Source organism: Macrosteles quadrilineatus, unplaced genomic scaffold (genome assembly GCF_028750875.1).
Source record: "Macrosteles quadrilineatus isolate MER2022 unplaced genomic scaffold, UCM_ALF_1.0 Scaffold_5__1_contigs__length_97177068, whole genome shotgun sequence".
In the NCBI taxonomy this organism is placed as follows: domain Eukaryota; kingdom Metazoa; phylum Arthropoda; class Insecta; order Hemiptera; family Cicadellidae; genus Macrosteles; species Macrosteles quadrilineatus.
In genome coordinates this window covers 57,096,906-57,110,093 of record NW_026542598.1, presented here as the reverse complement: position 1 = coordinate 57,110,093, position 13,188 = coordinate 57,096,906, and the positions used below count along the sequence as shown (strand labels likewise).

At 34.2% G+C, this 13,188-nt stretch overlaps 1 protein-coding gene across 1 annotated transcript in view; it reads right to left on the bottom strand.

The window, feature by feature from the left end:
- The window catches only part of LOC128994865 (clavesin-2), a 29,499-nt gene extending 18,311 nt beyond the window's left edge, over positions 1-11,188 (bottom strand). The window contains exon 1 of the mRNA XM_054419686.1: positions 11,168-11,188. The gene's annotated coding sequence lies outside the window, so the exon portion shown is untranslated. The remainder of the gene's footprint in view (positions 1-11,167) is intronic.
- Positions 11,189-13,188: the final 2,000 nt, after the last annotated feature.

Below are 13,188 nucleotides of genomic sequence, written 5' to 3'. Positions count from 1 at the left end.
ATCCTTTTTACAAAAAGGGGAACATACTAGGAAACCTTAATCGTCTATCTATCTCCAGTACTAAACGGTTCGGATAAATCTGGCGACAAAAAGATCCAAGTGACCACATTGCGCTAAGAAGTACTTGCACCGCTTCACACTGCAGCCTCAAAGAGTGTTAAAGTATCCGTTAGATAACAAACAACAGTTTAGGTCCGATCGTTTGTTTAGTCACAAAAAGACCCACCTATTTTCGGCGAGGAATGCTCCAAATTTATAGAGCGGGAACCGGTTGGATTACATCAGTTATGGTATAACAGTTGTCTTGGGTCTGCATCAGTTCATGACCACTGCGAGATTTCCTGTTACATAAACTGTGCAGCATAAACAGACTCTGTGAACTGTGGCGTTGCTTACTTTCCTCCTCTCATATATGTAATTTGGGTTTGTGTCAGTGTAACCAACAAACCAGCAATTGGACAGCGAGGAAATTGTAGAACTAGTAGTCTCTCATTGGATCTATATACAGTAGATGCATTATAATTAGTGTACATGTGAACTAGAATAAGTTTTACATAAGAAGGAGGTTGGGTTTGAGAGATCATGGTGCAGTTGCAGTTCTTCCTTGGTTAATTATTGAATTGGTTTAAAAAATCTCCCGGATTGGATACTTTCCGTGTATGACTGTAAAAAGTCTTATAATGAGTAGTGGAGTGAGAAACCTTGTTTACGTTTATCACTTACTAAGACTAATTTAATTATTACTTTACCTATAGTGAACACGATTTTCAAAGAACTGACAAAATGTAAACAAAAATGTAAATAGAGTATTAGCAATTAATACAACATATGATTTTATGTACAGATGGCAGGCAGTAGAGAGTATACATAGAGCACTTCTAACATAGGAACATTACTGCCCAATTATAAAGGACAACTGGGTCCAGATTCGAGTCATCAAAAAGCTACTGGCTGTCGTCAGAATCAAACCGGTGATCTTTTGATTGCTAGGGGAGCACTATAACCCAGCACATAGTATGACTGTCTACTCTTTTAATCCATACCCTGGGCTAAAGTATACAGTACCCCTCAGCTACGCAGCCCTATATACATAAGCATAGTTTGCGGATTACGACTAAAATATTTTAAAATCAGTTTATTTGCTGACAATGGTGTTTAGCAACAATACAACCATTTACTATAAATCTAATCATGATAAAAAGCTCTTTCGTATAGCCTAACTACTGATGGGTTAAGTTGCTTGCTAAGAGCCTACTCGTTAATGATTGCGAAAATTGCACAAAATTTCAAAATTGTTTGATGTTACCATTTAGATAAATCCTGAATATTCAGAAGATAAAGTCCCACCCTATCCACCAGTGACTTCTCTAATTTTGAGGAAAAAGATGAACCCACTATTTTTAAACCTAGCATTTCAGCATTTGTTGTTAAAATGTTTACTAAAAATACTCTTTATCGGTTACATCCTAAGCTAATGGTTGAAAAGCTCACGTACTGACTTCAGAGCAGGAAGTTTTAGTACAGAATAACGTTAGATAACATACAAGTCATGACCTATGTCCAAGAGATCATACGGAGCTGTAAGCGACGAGAGGTGTGCTCATGTAAATTATGCGTTAACTGTGTCCTAAGTCTATCATTACATGTAGTAAACCATGTTTTGTTACAAATACTCCACATTAACGACCAAACAGCTGTTTATGTATGAGATATGTAGGTTGCTGACTGGGTTGCTGACACTGTATAGAAATGTCAGAGATCGGCGAGATCGCAAAGATTTCCGGGAAGGCTTGGAGAAATGCGATGAGCATCGACAATCCAGCGTTGCCTGCGTCACTGTTTGTTTCGTAATTGCAAAATACTTTTAAAATCCAAATAGTGCACCTGTTTTGGGGCAAAGTGCTTAGTCACTAAAAAGCTACACAATGCTTTTAAGTATTCTACACCCATCCTCGCTCATGTTTGGGCTAAAATACACACCTAGGTGGCGATCCCAATTTCAATCGGTAATTGGAACATTTGTAATTAATAATATCTATCAGTGATATCTAGCTAGTACTATATAGTATTTTAACATATTCCTACCAAATCAAATGACCTAATATAATGCTAAAGAGCTAGTATGTGTTTATAAAATTTACACATTTCGATTATCTATATATATAATTCCGTAAGTCAAATTTTTGTAAAGAAATTGTGAGTGACTGGATGGCCGTAGAAGGATGGGAGGGGTCTTATTTTAAAGGTCTTGACGTGAATTTTGAGGGAAAACTATTCATTTTTCTTATTTTTTTACCATAAATTCGCAACAGAATAAAACTTTTCCCATTAAAACAACATGGGGTTTAATTTGTTTACATCTTTTGAAATTAAAACAGAAGTCATTTACTGCTGATTTCTGTTTACTTCAATATAGCTGATCGTGCTATATCTTGAAAACAGTGATCAATACACGCATTTGGTTTACTTTTAACCAGTCAACTATGAAATGTATACTATAATAAAACTGAAATCTTGAAGATTAATCGGAAAAACGTCTCCATTCTTTGTTTATATTTAAATCATATAATCAAGTTTATTTTTTCATGCTTTTACGTTATTGTCGTGTTAAAGGAATAAACGACATAGAATAAATATTCTGTATAAATAATCAAAGAGTAGAAATTAAATCTAACTTCTGTTTTGTTTTTATTTTTAAATCATTATGTTCAAGTTTATTTTAAATGATGTTGTTTTCTTTATATTTCTACACATTTTAAGGTTAAGGTTGTGTTAATATATACAACTAAAATAACCTACAAATGTTGTTGGTTCTAAAATGGTGTATTTGCATTCCTTCGTAAGTAAATATTTTTTTAGAGCAGTGAATATACAACGTAGAGTAATCATATTCGATCATACTTTTATAAAATCACCAGGGATTCAAGATGTTTTGGTATGTAGGCTGCTGGATATATATTCTTTTCATTATAAGTACTGTAATTAATATGAACGCCAGGGAAGACCACAAAGGCGGGAGCTGTTCATAGGAATGACAGTGCGCGTAAAAGAGCAAGAGTAGATAATGACGAACTTAATCAAGATATGTTACAACCCCTTTTTAGGAGACCCATGGTAGACGAGAGAAATGTAAATATCCATGATGCAGGATTACTGGACCAAGAGTGCATTCAATGTAGTGCTCTTCATTTTAGAGAAGAACTAACGAATAATCATTTTATGACATGTTGCCATAACGGACTTATTAACCTTCCTCAGCCAAAAACTAATGTAGAACTTAAAAATTTGTTTGAAGAGAGCCCACAACTGTATAAATTCATTCGACAATACAACAGTGCGATGGCTTTTGCTTATTTTTCAGCCAGTAAGAAAGATACTCCAGGAAAAGGACCATACTGTTTCAAAATTCAAGGACAGATTTATCGTTCAATCTCAGATTTGCTGCCTCAACATGATGAAGACCCCGTGTATGGCCAATTGTACATTATTGACACATCAACAGCAACAGAAATTCGTCAAAGGCGTCGAGAAAATAGTGACTTAAAACCTGAAATATTGTCAAAACTAGCTGAAATTCTATTAGAAAATCCATTTGCACAAATTTACAAAAGAGCTTCGGAAGAAATGGTTGTACAAGGTGACAGTGAATTAGAACTTAGGTTTGTAGACAGGATAAATATGGATCGTCGTAGGTATAATAAGCCTACTGCAGATGAAATTGCAGGCGTCTTCAATTCATCTGAAGGCGAACCTCCAATTAATTTTTAAAATTCCAAACGGAGAAGCTTTTATTTATCCTCATTAACCACAAGACCAAAGCTACCTATTTAAACCAGTATTTATTCGCAAACAATGATATGTTTGCTGCCTTTTCATGTTAAACCACTGGAGTGATTGAAATTATTTATTGAAAATGACATCAACAAAAGCAAACAAAGAAGAACAACAAACTGGTTTTTACACAAAAGATATGGTGTAGGGATGCCTATTCTGACACATAGATAATGTTATTCTGAGTTTGTTTAAATACCGGAATTGCAATATGTTGTTTTACATTTCAGCTTTTTAGGGACTTATGTCCCTACAAGCCACTAGTTTATTAAAATTGCCGAAGGAAGCATCTTGTGTTGTCCCTTTGCAGTCATTGCTGGTTTCTGTCTTACTACTGTGATTACAGTACCACTGGCATGTCCATGTGTCTTACACCGTAACTACGCTTAATTTCAGATCACCTAACGCTAACATACTGTACCAGTGGATCGTTAGTGACGGGCAGTTTAGGTATATATTATAATTATCATTTGAGATGGGGATGCTACCTATGTACGTATTTTAACCAAAATATGAGTGAAGGACAAACGTAGAATTGAGTGTGATACTTTGTTTACCTTCAACCTTTAACTTATTATCAATCAAAGAGGAGGTGACATTTTTTAAATCTGCAACAGCTCACGTGTGTAATGCTAAACGTAATCCCGAGGTCATAAAATTACCCTCCTCAACTTTTGCAAAACAAAATGTAAACAATGCAAACAGCTGTTGAATGAAAGTGTTCCACTGACTGAGGACGAGGTAGCGGAGGTGAAGCTGATCACGAATGAGGAAGTACAATATCTCGACTGAGTTAGGTAAGCTGACCCGCGGCTTGGCGGGAACTGTGAACTGCTACACAGACAGGACGTTGCGTAACGGGTCACGGAGAAATTTCGGATACGGCGCGTCACCTGTGAGCGCCTCCCGCGACCACGCGAACGTCACGGACACGGAAAAGCACATGCTAGAGTAAACCAGAATGAAAAATCAGCTCCCAAGGTCACGGGTTCAAATCCTGCCAATCACCAGTGGATTTTATCTATGTGATAATGACGACCCTCTACGCTTGGAACGTAATAATGTGTAGAGGCCTCGGGTTAGACCCAGCGTTTTAGGATGTGTAGGTATATAGAAAACATAGAACAGCCGCGGGTCATAGAAAACTATTATAAAAAGTACGGTTTAGCGATTTAGCAAACGTGTCTGCAGTCGGAGAAAATGCAGGGCTACATCTGCATTTAGCACCTTGGTATGTATGACTAAAGCACAGCCTATCCTAATGCATTGCGTCAACTTGGGAACAGAAAACTGCAGCCAATGACTAAAACTTACCATCAGAGTTAATACAGCTCTGAGTGTATAATATGAGGTTTTTAATGACTGAAATAACAAGAAACAAATTGTAAACAAAACACAACCTCTACAGTTGGACGTAGACAGAACTAACAATAAAATTGGCTTCAGCTGTTACATAAGGATGACAAATCTACTAAGGGAGTAAGTAATGTTATATGTTTTATCTATGGTATAATCAGACTAAGCAAGTATGTTTTATCTATGGTATGATATGTTGCCCAGAGAACTTCAATCATGCATTAAAAGTACTCTCTTGCAGATTTATTATATATCACAATAATCAAAAAACTGAACACATTTAGGACGACCTTTTTGTAAGGTAACGTGTTTCTCTGTTATGTATAATCTAACTCATAAAGTGCACGCTTAAAGTGCGTCCCAAAATAAGAGCGATACATTTAGGCGACATAGCATTACTTTTCAGTGTCCCCTAAATAATGTCACAATATTTTAAATAAAACAAAAATTTGCAACCAAATGTAATTCTTAAAAATTAATTGTGTAACACAATATACTTTAAGATAATGAGTGGTCAGTGAATGGACCGAGACGATATCTTTAAAATATTAGCAATAGTAGAAGATTCGTTCAAAACTCGCCTAGTAGAGAATCCATATAGGTATGAAAAATTTCACTAAGGTTAGTGAAAAAGTTTGTTACACTTTTATGTAACTGTGTAAATAGGTTAGTTCAGTGCATTCTATCATCGTTATAAGTGAAATCCGAGTGACTTACCTGCTCAAGATGCGTTGATCTAGTGTTCGGTGATAATTCCAGAGTAAAATGTAGATGTAAAATAAGATGAAGAGACACGAACACTGCTAAAGTTTATAAATCAAAGAAACGCAAGTAAGCCACTAATTGACATTGCCTTGACGACGGCTTGCACACTATTGTCGAAACGTAGTTTCGTTAAAATGTCGTCATAAGGATAATCTGAGACGAAAACAACTGAAATAATTGTCCTTCGGAATTAGGAACTAAACAGCAATAGTAAATTAGGTGCCATTTACTTTCACTTTGATTCTACCTGTTTCATTGCCATTTGATTGTTAATCTAGATAAATATAACTTTACGAGGCAGAAGTTGATGATCCTAAATCAACCTTAATTTATTATGCCATATCAATAATGTTGTATCAAACCACTATAAGCCAGTAATTCATTATAGTGGCTGCTTGTTATACTGTACAAAATAGTTTCAAATTCAATGCCCTCGTCATATACACCTCTAGTTTCCAAACGTAATGAGATAGAAATACGATCAAAGTCCAGTTGTTTTTTTGCGATAGAAGTACGATGCCAGGAAATAAATAAATCAATGAATTATGTTGATATCCAAAGGGCTAAAACACGATTAAACTGCGTTGATATATACGATTAACTATTTCTAGTGATACACACAGGTAAGCTTTCTATATGTATAGGCCTATTTATTATTGTTGGCGAGCTCTTTAAGAGATTTACAAAATTCCTTTGGCTGTTAACTTAGTCCACATTGAACTCTCTTTCTTAATAAAGATCCTTCCTATCTTATGTTTTGTTTATTTGTCTGATGAGCTAAGTCTTAATTTTAATCCTATAATAGATTAATTACTTTAAGAATAAATAGGTAAGATCTATTAAGAGAATTACAAATATGCTGGTTTAATTCTATAGGATTAACAATGGTACCCTAACTTACAAAATGGCGGGGCTTCCAAAAGCGGACGAAAAGATTCTAGGCTATAGTTACATGTGTTTGTTTCTTCAATTATAAGTGATTAACATATGAATAAATATAATTTAAGCTCTTTAATCTCAGGGAGGGGTGGTCGTGCCGGTTCGAATGGTATATTAGGCTTTAATTAAAATACAAATAATTTAGGTAACGGTAATTTTATTTTTGCTCTGAAATAGGCTATGTTTATTATGATATTGCAATATGTCAATGTCCAAAGAAAGATACCAAATGATTTCACTGAGTTTAATGTAATAAAATAAGATTTGAGAATTAAATTTAGAACTAGTGGCTTGTAGGGGCACTGGCCCCTATAATATTCTAGTAATTATTTTGTACAAATTATTAGTCTCATGGGTTACCCTAACTTGAATAATTGTTTAACATTTTTATATATTATAGCCTAATATGTATGATAGTTATTACATAGCTGCATTAAGCATTTTGATGTCTGCTCTGTTTAAAATAAAAATTCCAAAGGACTGTTTATGCGGTGTGTTTATAATTTAAACTTTCTAATCGTAATACAACTAAAGAACATTTTCAATATTAATCTTTATGACTATTAATTAAATACATATAAATTTCGTTGAATATAGACAAATTCACTTCGAAAAAACACATAGAGATAATGTCATCCTCCAAATTGTAAAATGCAAACACTCTCTGTTTTACAGTATCCATATTAAAGTAGATTCCTTGGTCTTTATTTGGTAGTATTTTAACATCATCTGGCCGCTTTACCCGGCTAAAAGCAACATAAAGCTGGCCACTGGGTAAACATTGGTTTTTTTCCAAATAAATGCCAACTTTTGTGAAGGTTTGGCCTTGCGCTTTATATAGAATAGCGAGAGCTAATCACAATGGGAATTGAATCCTTGTAAACTTAAACGGCATATATTAGCATCTGTAGATATTAGTTTTATTTTGGCATCAAAAATATGTTCCCTTTGCCTACTCCAGTAATTCCTTCTAACTTTTTTCAGACATACTTAACACAACCAATCGTACTCCATTAACTAACTGATTCAGATCCTTAAAATTGTAAAAAAGTCTATTTCAGCTTTATAATACAGTAGTATACATATTACAGTACATATTACAAATTACCATATGCTTTAAATAATGTTAAACCACATGTTTTAAAGTAAACAAAGCAGACATGACCTTGGATTCCCATGCTATTTAAATGAGAATTAATTTATTCCGTAATAACCTTTTGGTGCATAATTAAGGAAAATGGCTAATTTTCCCCAAAATTTCATGCCCAGACCTTTAAAATGAGACCTCTCCCAGCTTTCTACGGCCTCCCGTTCACTCACAATTTCATTGTAAAATTTTGGGCTTACAGAATTAGATATATAGATAGCGGTTTTACAAATCCACGCGACACGCTCTTTCCAATGAGACGTCAATGGTCAAAATCAGAAATGGTGGAGGTGTTCAAAAGACAAATTTCGTGTTGGCGTATTAATTACATAGATTAACAAGGAGAAACATTTTAAATAACTGATAACACATTATTAGGAACATTAACAAACATTATATGAGAAAACACATAAAATAATAGAGAAATTAATATTAATGATGAATGAATGACATGTAACATTACATGAGTACCAAGTTGTTCAGAATTCATGTGATGAGTCAAATGACAAAACTGCCATTGAGATTTAGTTATTTCAGTTACGAAGTTAACACTGTACAAGACAGTCTGTGTAAAATAAAATTTATTTAGCTTTAATCAGTGACATATAGTACGGTGCAATTAGAGCTAAACCTCAACATCCAAAGTAAAAGCTAACTTTTCAACGGTGGTTTAACGTTGAAAAATTTGTAGGTGTTTTTTTTTTTGCCTAAGGCCCTAAACAGTTGCAGGTCTACAGTGTCTATGATGTTTTCACCAAGCGGAATGTACTAACATTAAAGTGGATTTTCTCACCTCTCCAATAAATGGAATTATTAACACTCGATATCATGCATACATTTCTCCATGAAAAAAAATCATAAAAGCTAATACTTTTTACGTAATCCGCCAAAAACGTGAACTGTGATTGTAAAGCAATGTACTGATCTGATCTGAAATTGCATGATTGTGCCATTTTTATTTGCGTAGCCATGCTATGGAAGTGATTAATCTTTTCAGGCACTACTGATATTTTCTTTTGAGCACCCATTATTGAGCGGAGCGGAGCGTAGCAAACTTGCTAACACTAACTCAATAACGGCTGAACATATTTCAGCCAAACTTACCAAAGTTGTTTTGACAAATGTTTGGAAGGTTTAGACGAAACCAATTTCAATTTTTGATAAGGCCTATATAGTTTTAAAGTAATAATTCGAAGTTTTAAATTTTAACACTGGCCTTATAGGTTGTCATGATGGTTACAAAATAACAACGTAAATGTAAACAAAACAAAGAATCATAGCATATACTGTATTTAAAATCAAGCCAATATACAACCTAAACACAGTGCAACGGGTGATGACCATTGATCAAATAATACAGAGAAAGTATTACACGTTATTTGAAAAGTACCACTGATAGAATAGGTACAGTATTTTACAGATTTTATTTATGTAATCTAAATTAGGTTATAACAAATAATATTAAATGTAATTTGTAAGATAAAGATAAATTGTATGTTATGTCATTTGGAATGAAAACAACTACATGAATAATAATCAGTATTAAATAACTAGATTATCTTTGATATTATCAAATCAATATTTTTATCTCAATATAGGCTATTATGAAGATGCGGTCTTATTATTTACTTTAAACAGTACAAGTACACTTCTTATCCTATTGTGAAATTTTATGCGTAAACATTTGAGTGTGCCAAAGTTTACTAAATGTAGCCTATTCACATGTGTTTGATAACAAATATATAATATTGATCTTATGAAAAATGAGAGATAAACAAACTATTTAATACGCTTTTTAACTCTAATAAAGCATATGGTTAAATTAATCTTATACAGTATATTAAATTACTGGACCGAATTACACGCGGTTGGTACCAAATGAAAGATATTATCCTGTAGATGTTCAGAATCCCTTTATAAATTAAAATAAACTAAAAATAAGCACGAAATAGTATATTTCATCACTAGGGCCTAAAGTGAGTCTTTTTGACCCGAGGCCAAGTTTTTGGAAAATGAGCGAGGGCTAAAAAGTCACTAAGTGGTGGCGGGCAGTGTGGTGAACTACTTACAACTATTTACAACAGCTGATTTTTGACCAAGGGGCGAGCTCTCGTGTTATGTAAGTTTGCTATAATCAACAAAACACGTGGTCTACCACTGAATTTAAACAACGCATTCTATACTTCCCAACCTATTGTAAAGTTTGAAATACTTTATATGACAATATCGTGTTGGCAACACACTTGATAGTCATGTTGTATTGATCAGCACGTGTTGGCAACTACTTGGGGTAGGCCTTTATAATTGCCCGAATAAGTAAGCCTAAAGTAGTTTTCGCGTTATCTTTTTACAAGAAAATACCTAATCCGCATAAGAGTGTTACATTAAGGAAAATTTTAGAATGCATTCTCAAAAACTGCATAATATCTGTTTGAAATTAAGACGATCAATTAACTCCCGAAACGCACGAACAACTACTTCTAGTTCTAACAAAGTTTTGAGATTATTGAACGTAGGCCAATAATCTTGAAAACGATTTTTGGCTTGCTTGAAAACGATTCTTTTCATGTGTTAAATGTACAAAATTTAAGGTATAGAGAAAACTATTCGTAAAATTCTCTCAAAGCCGACAAGTCTTTAAAAAGTTACATCTGCTAAATATGGATCCATGCAGGATTATTTAATTTCTGCCTGAATTGCCAAATCTGGCCAAGGTTGAGAAAATGAAGATTGGTCTAGTTTAACTAGAACTGTTGGTTCACCAGATGACATTACCTAGCAAAGATAGAAAAAATACTTAAAAATACTGATACAAAGCATGTATGAAATGTCCACATCTTTACTTATGAAACGTTATAGATGTTGATAGTTCTGAGACTGATGAGTTAAATTGATGCAATAGTTGTATTATACCTATAAACATTGTTTTATTTTTTTGTGTTTTTAAAAACCATGAAACGTGATCGCTCCGCTCAATTGGATTTCACTGATGTGAAAGAAAACCAATTTATTAAGGACAACTTCCTAAGATTAATTTATGTAGCAAAAATGTCTAAAATATACTAACACATAGCATGGCGGAAGTACGGTAAAACATAGTTTAAAAACAACAATGCCAACTTGACTCACCTGATAGCTGCAAGGACGACTTGCGACTGTGAAGCACAATCTTCGCTCTCCCTCCCTCCCTCTACATCTCTCCACTCTCCTTTCTCCTGTTATTCCTTTTCTTCCATGCAGATCCTGCAGGACGTATCTATCAGGACTTGTTATTCCTTTTCTTCCATCCTGCAGGACGTATCCATCAGGACTTGTTATTCCTTTTCTTCCATCCTGCAGGACGTATCCATCAGGACTTGTTATTCCTTTTTTTCCATCCTGCAGGACGTATCCATCAGGACTTTTCGTGTTTTCCTCTCAGGCTTTTCCTTTTGTTTGTTTGGGTTTACTTTGTTTTTTTTTCGCTATGTCTGTTCTTTTTGTCATATGATTTATTTGTGTTTGAATATGTTTTGTTGTCAGATGGTTTTTGTAAACATTGGTTTAGTCACAGACAAAGAGAATTAGTTTTTAAATAGAGTTTGTTGAAACAAGATTCATTCAGCTTGATTCAGCTCGGTCTGCCTAGACAATTGCAATCTATATAAATAAAATTAGAGTTTTGTCTGTACATTGCTCAGAATCATACATTTTTAGGTTATTTTTACGTTTTATACATTAAAGAAGCCGAAACAAGTCTCATCTAAATTTCTGTCTGTCTGTCTGTCTGTCTGTCTGACACACTCAAGATGGCATTTTACGCAATCTTCTCCAGGAAAACGAGAGTACCTATCAAGACCCAAGTCATTTTAATGTATTCACTGGATTGGCGAGAGTGTCTTTAGCCATTAAAATATGGTCTCACTACTTTGTAATTAAAATTACGGCCGTTCAAAAATGCAGTTTTGTGCGATTTTAGTCAAGTTTTCTTCCAATTTGTATCACATAATCATCTATGAAACAACGAACAGCTGTTCGGATCAAGATTATTTTTTCTAGCTGTCACTGAAATGTTTACAAATGTTGTTTACAAACACCACAACCATTTCCGATCACGTTTTGAAGGCAAATCCCATTCAAGTGAGATTACGTTTTTATTACATAAAGGATTTAATTAATCGCAAGTGGAATAATATAGTGTAACCGTAAATTAAATAACTAGGCATCATCCACATCCAGGTCAGGAACCAGAAATATGTGTATAAAATTGTTTTGGAGTTTTGATAACCAGAAAGAAGACATTGAATCAAGATTGAATCAGTGTTGTATACGGCTGGGAAACTTAAATTTACTAATGACCGTCGCCAATAGCTTAGAAACAATGTTCCACTCATTGACGGCTCTTCAATGGCGGTTGTGTAAAGTGTAAAGCACAAAATTACAACTGCAGTGGGTGATTGTAACAGAGGTTTACGGATGATGCTGAACTCGATTTTCCAATGTGTCACTTTCTGTTCCTACCATTGACTATATAAAGTCAATAGTTCCTACTCACCGTGTGATGCAATCGCTGGACCATACAGCCAATAGGCCCATAGCCCTTCTCTTGGGTACGTGTGGTACGTATGCTTACCCAATTATTTATAACAACCCTTTCGACAACGATCCTTGATACCGGTACTTTTCCATAGAATACACGGCCTACCTAGGTACTTAAGAAATAAAATTATAAACGTCCAAAAACCCAACGTTGTGTGATTTTTGTCACATTTCCTTATAATGTTAATATATATACCAGCAACCATTGTTTAGAGAATACGTAATCTATTACCGGTAAATAACAGAAAGTTATGTTGTATAAGGTTTTTTTTTCAAACTGACACCGATAAGTTTACATTAAGAGTTGTGTACAAATAAAGCAATTAATGGGAAATAACTTTGATTACCGATAACTTTTTACGAGAAAATCCAAAACCAAGAGATCAATAACCTTGATTAACGCATATAATTGGTCGGCTGTACTACAGTTCTTAACTGTAAACGTTGGTTTTTGGTACGGTACTGGTTCTTTTCCTTTTAACCTTTAGTAGCAGCAAGAATCATTTTTACGTACCAACACATCACAGTAATTTACAAATTAGTTATCGTTGGTGTTGCACCTTATTTATTAC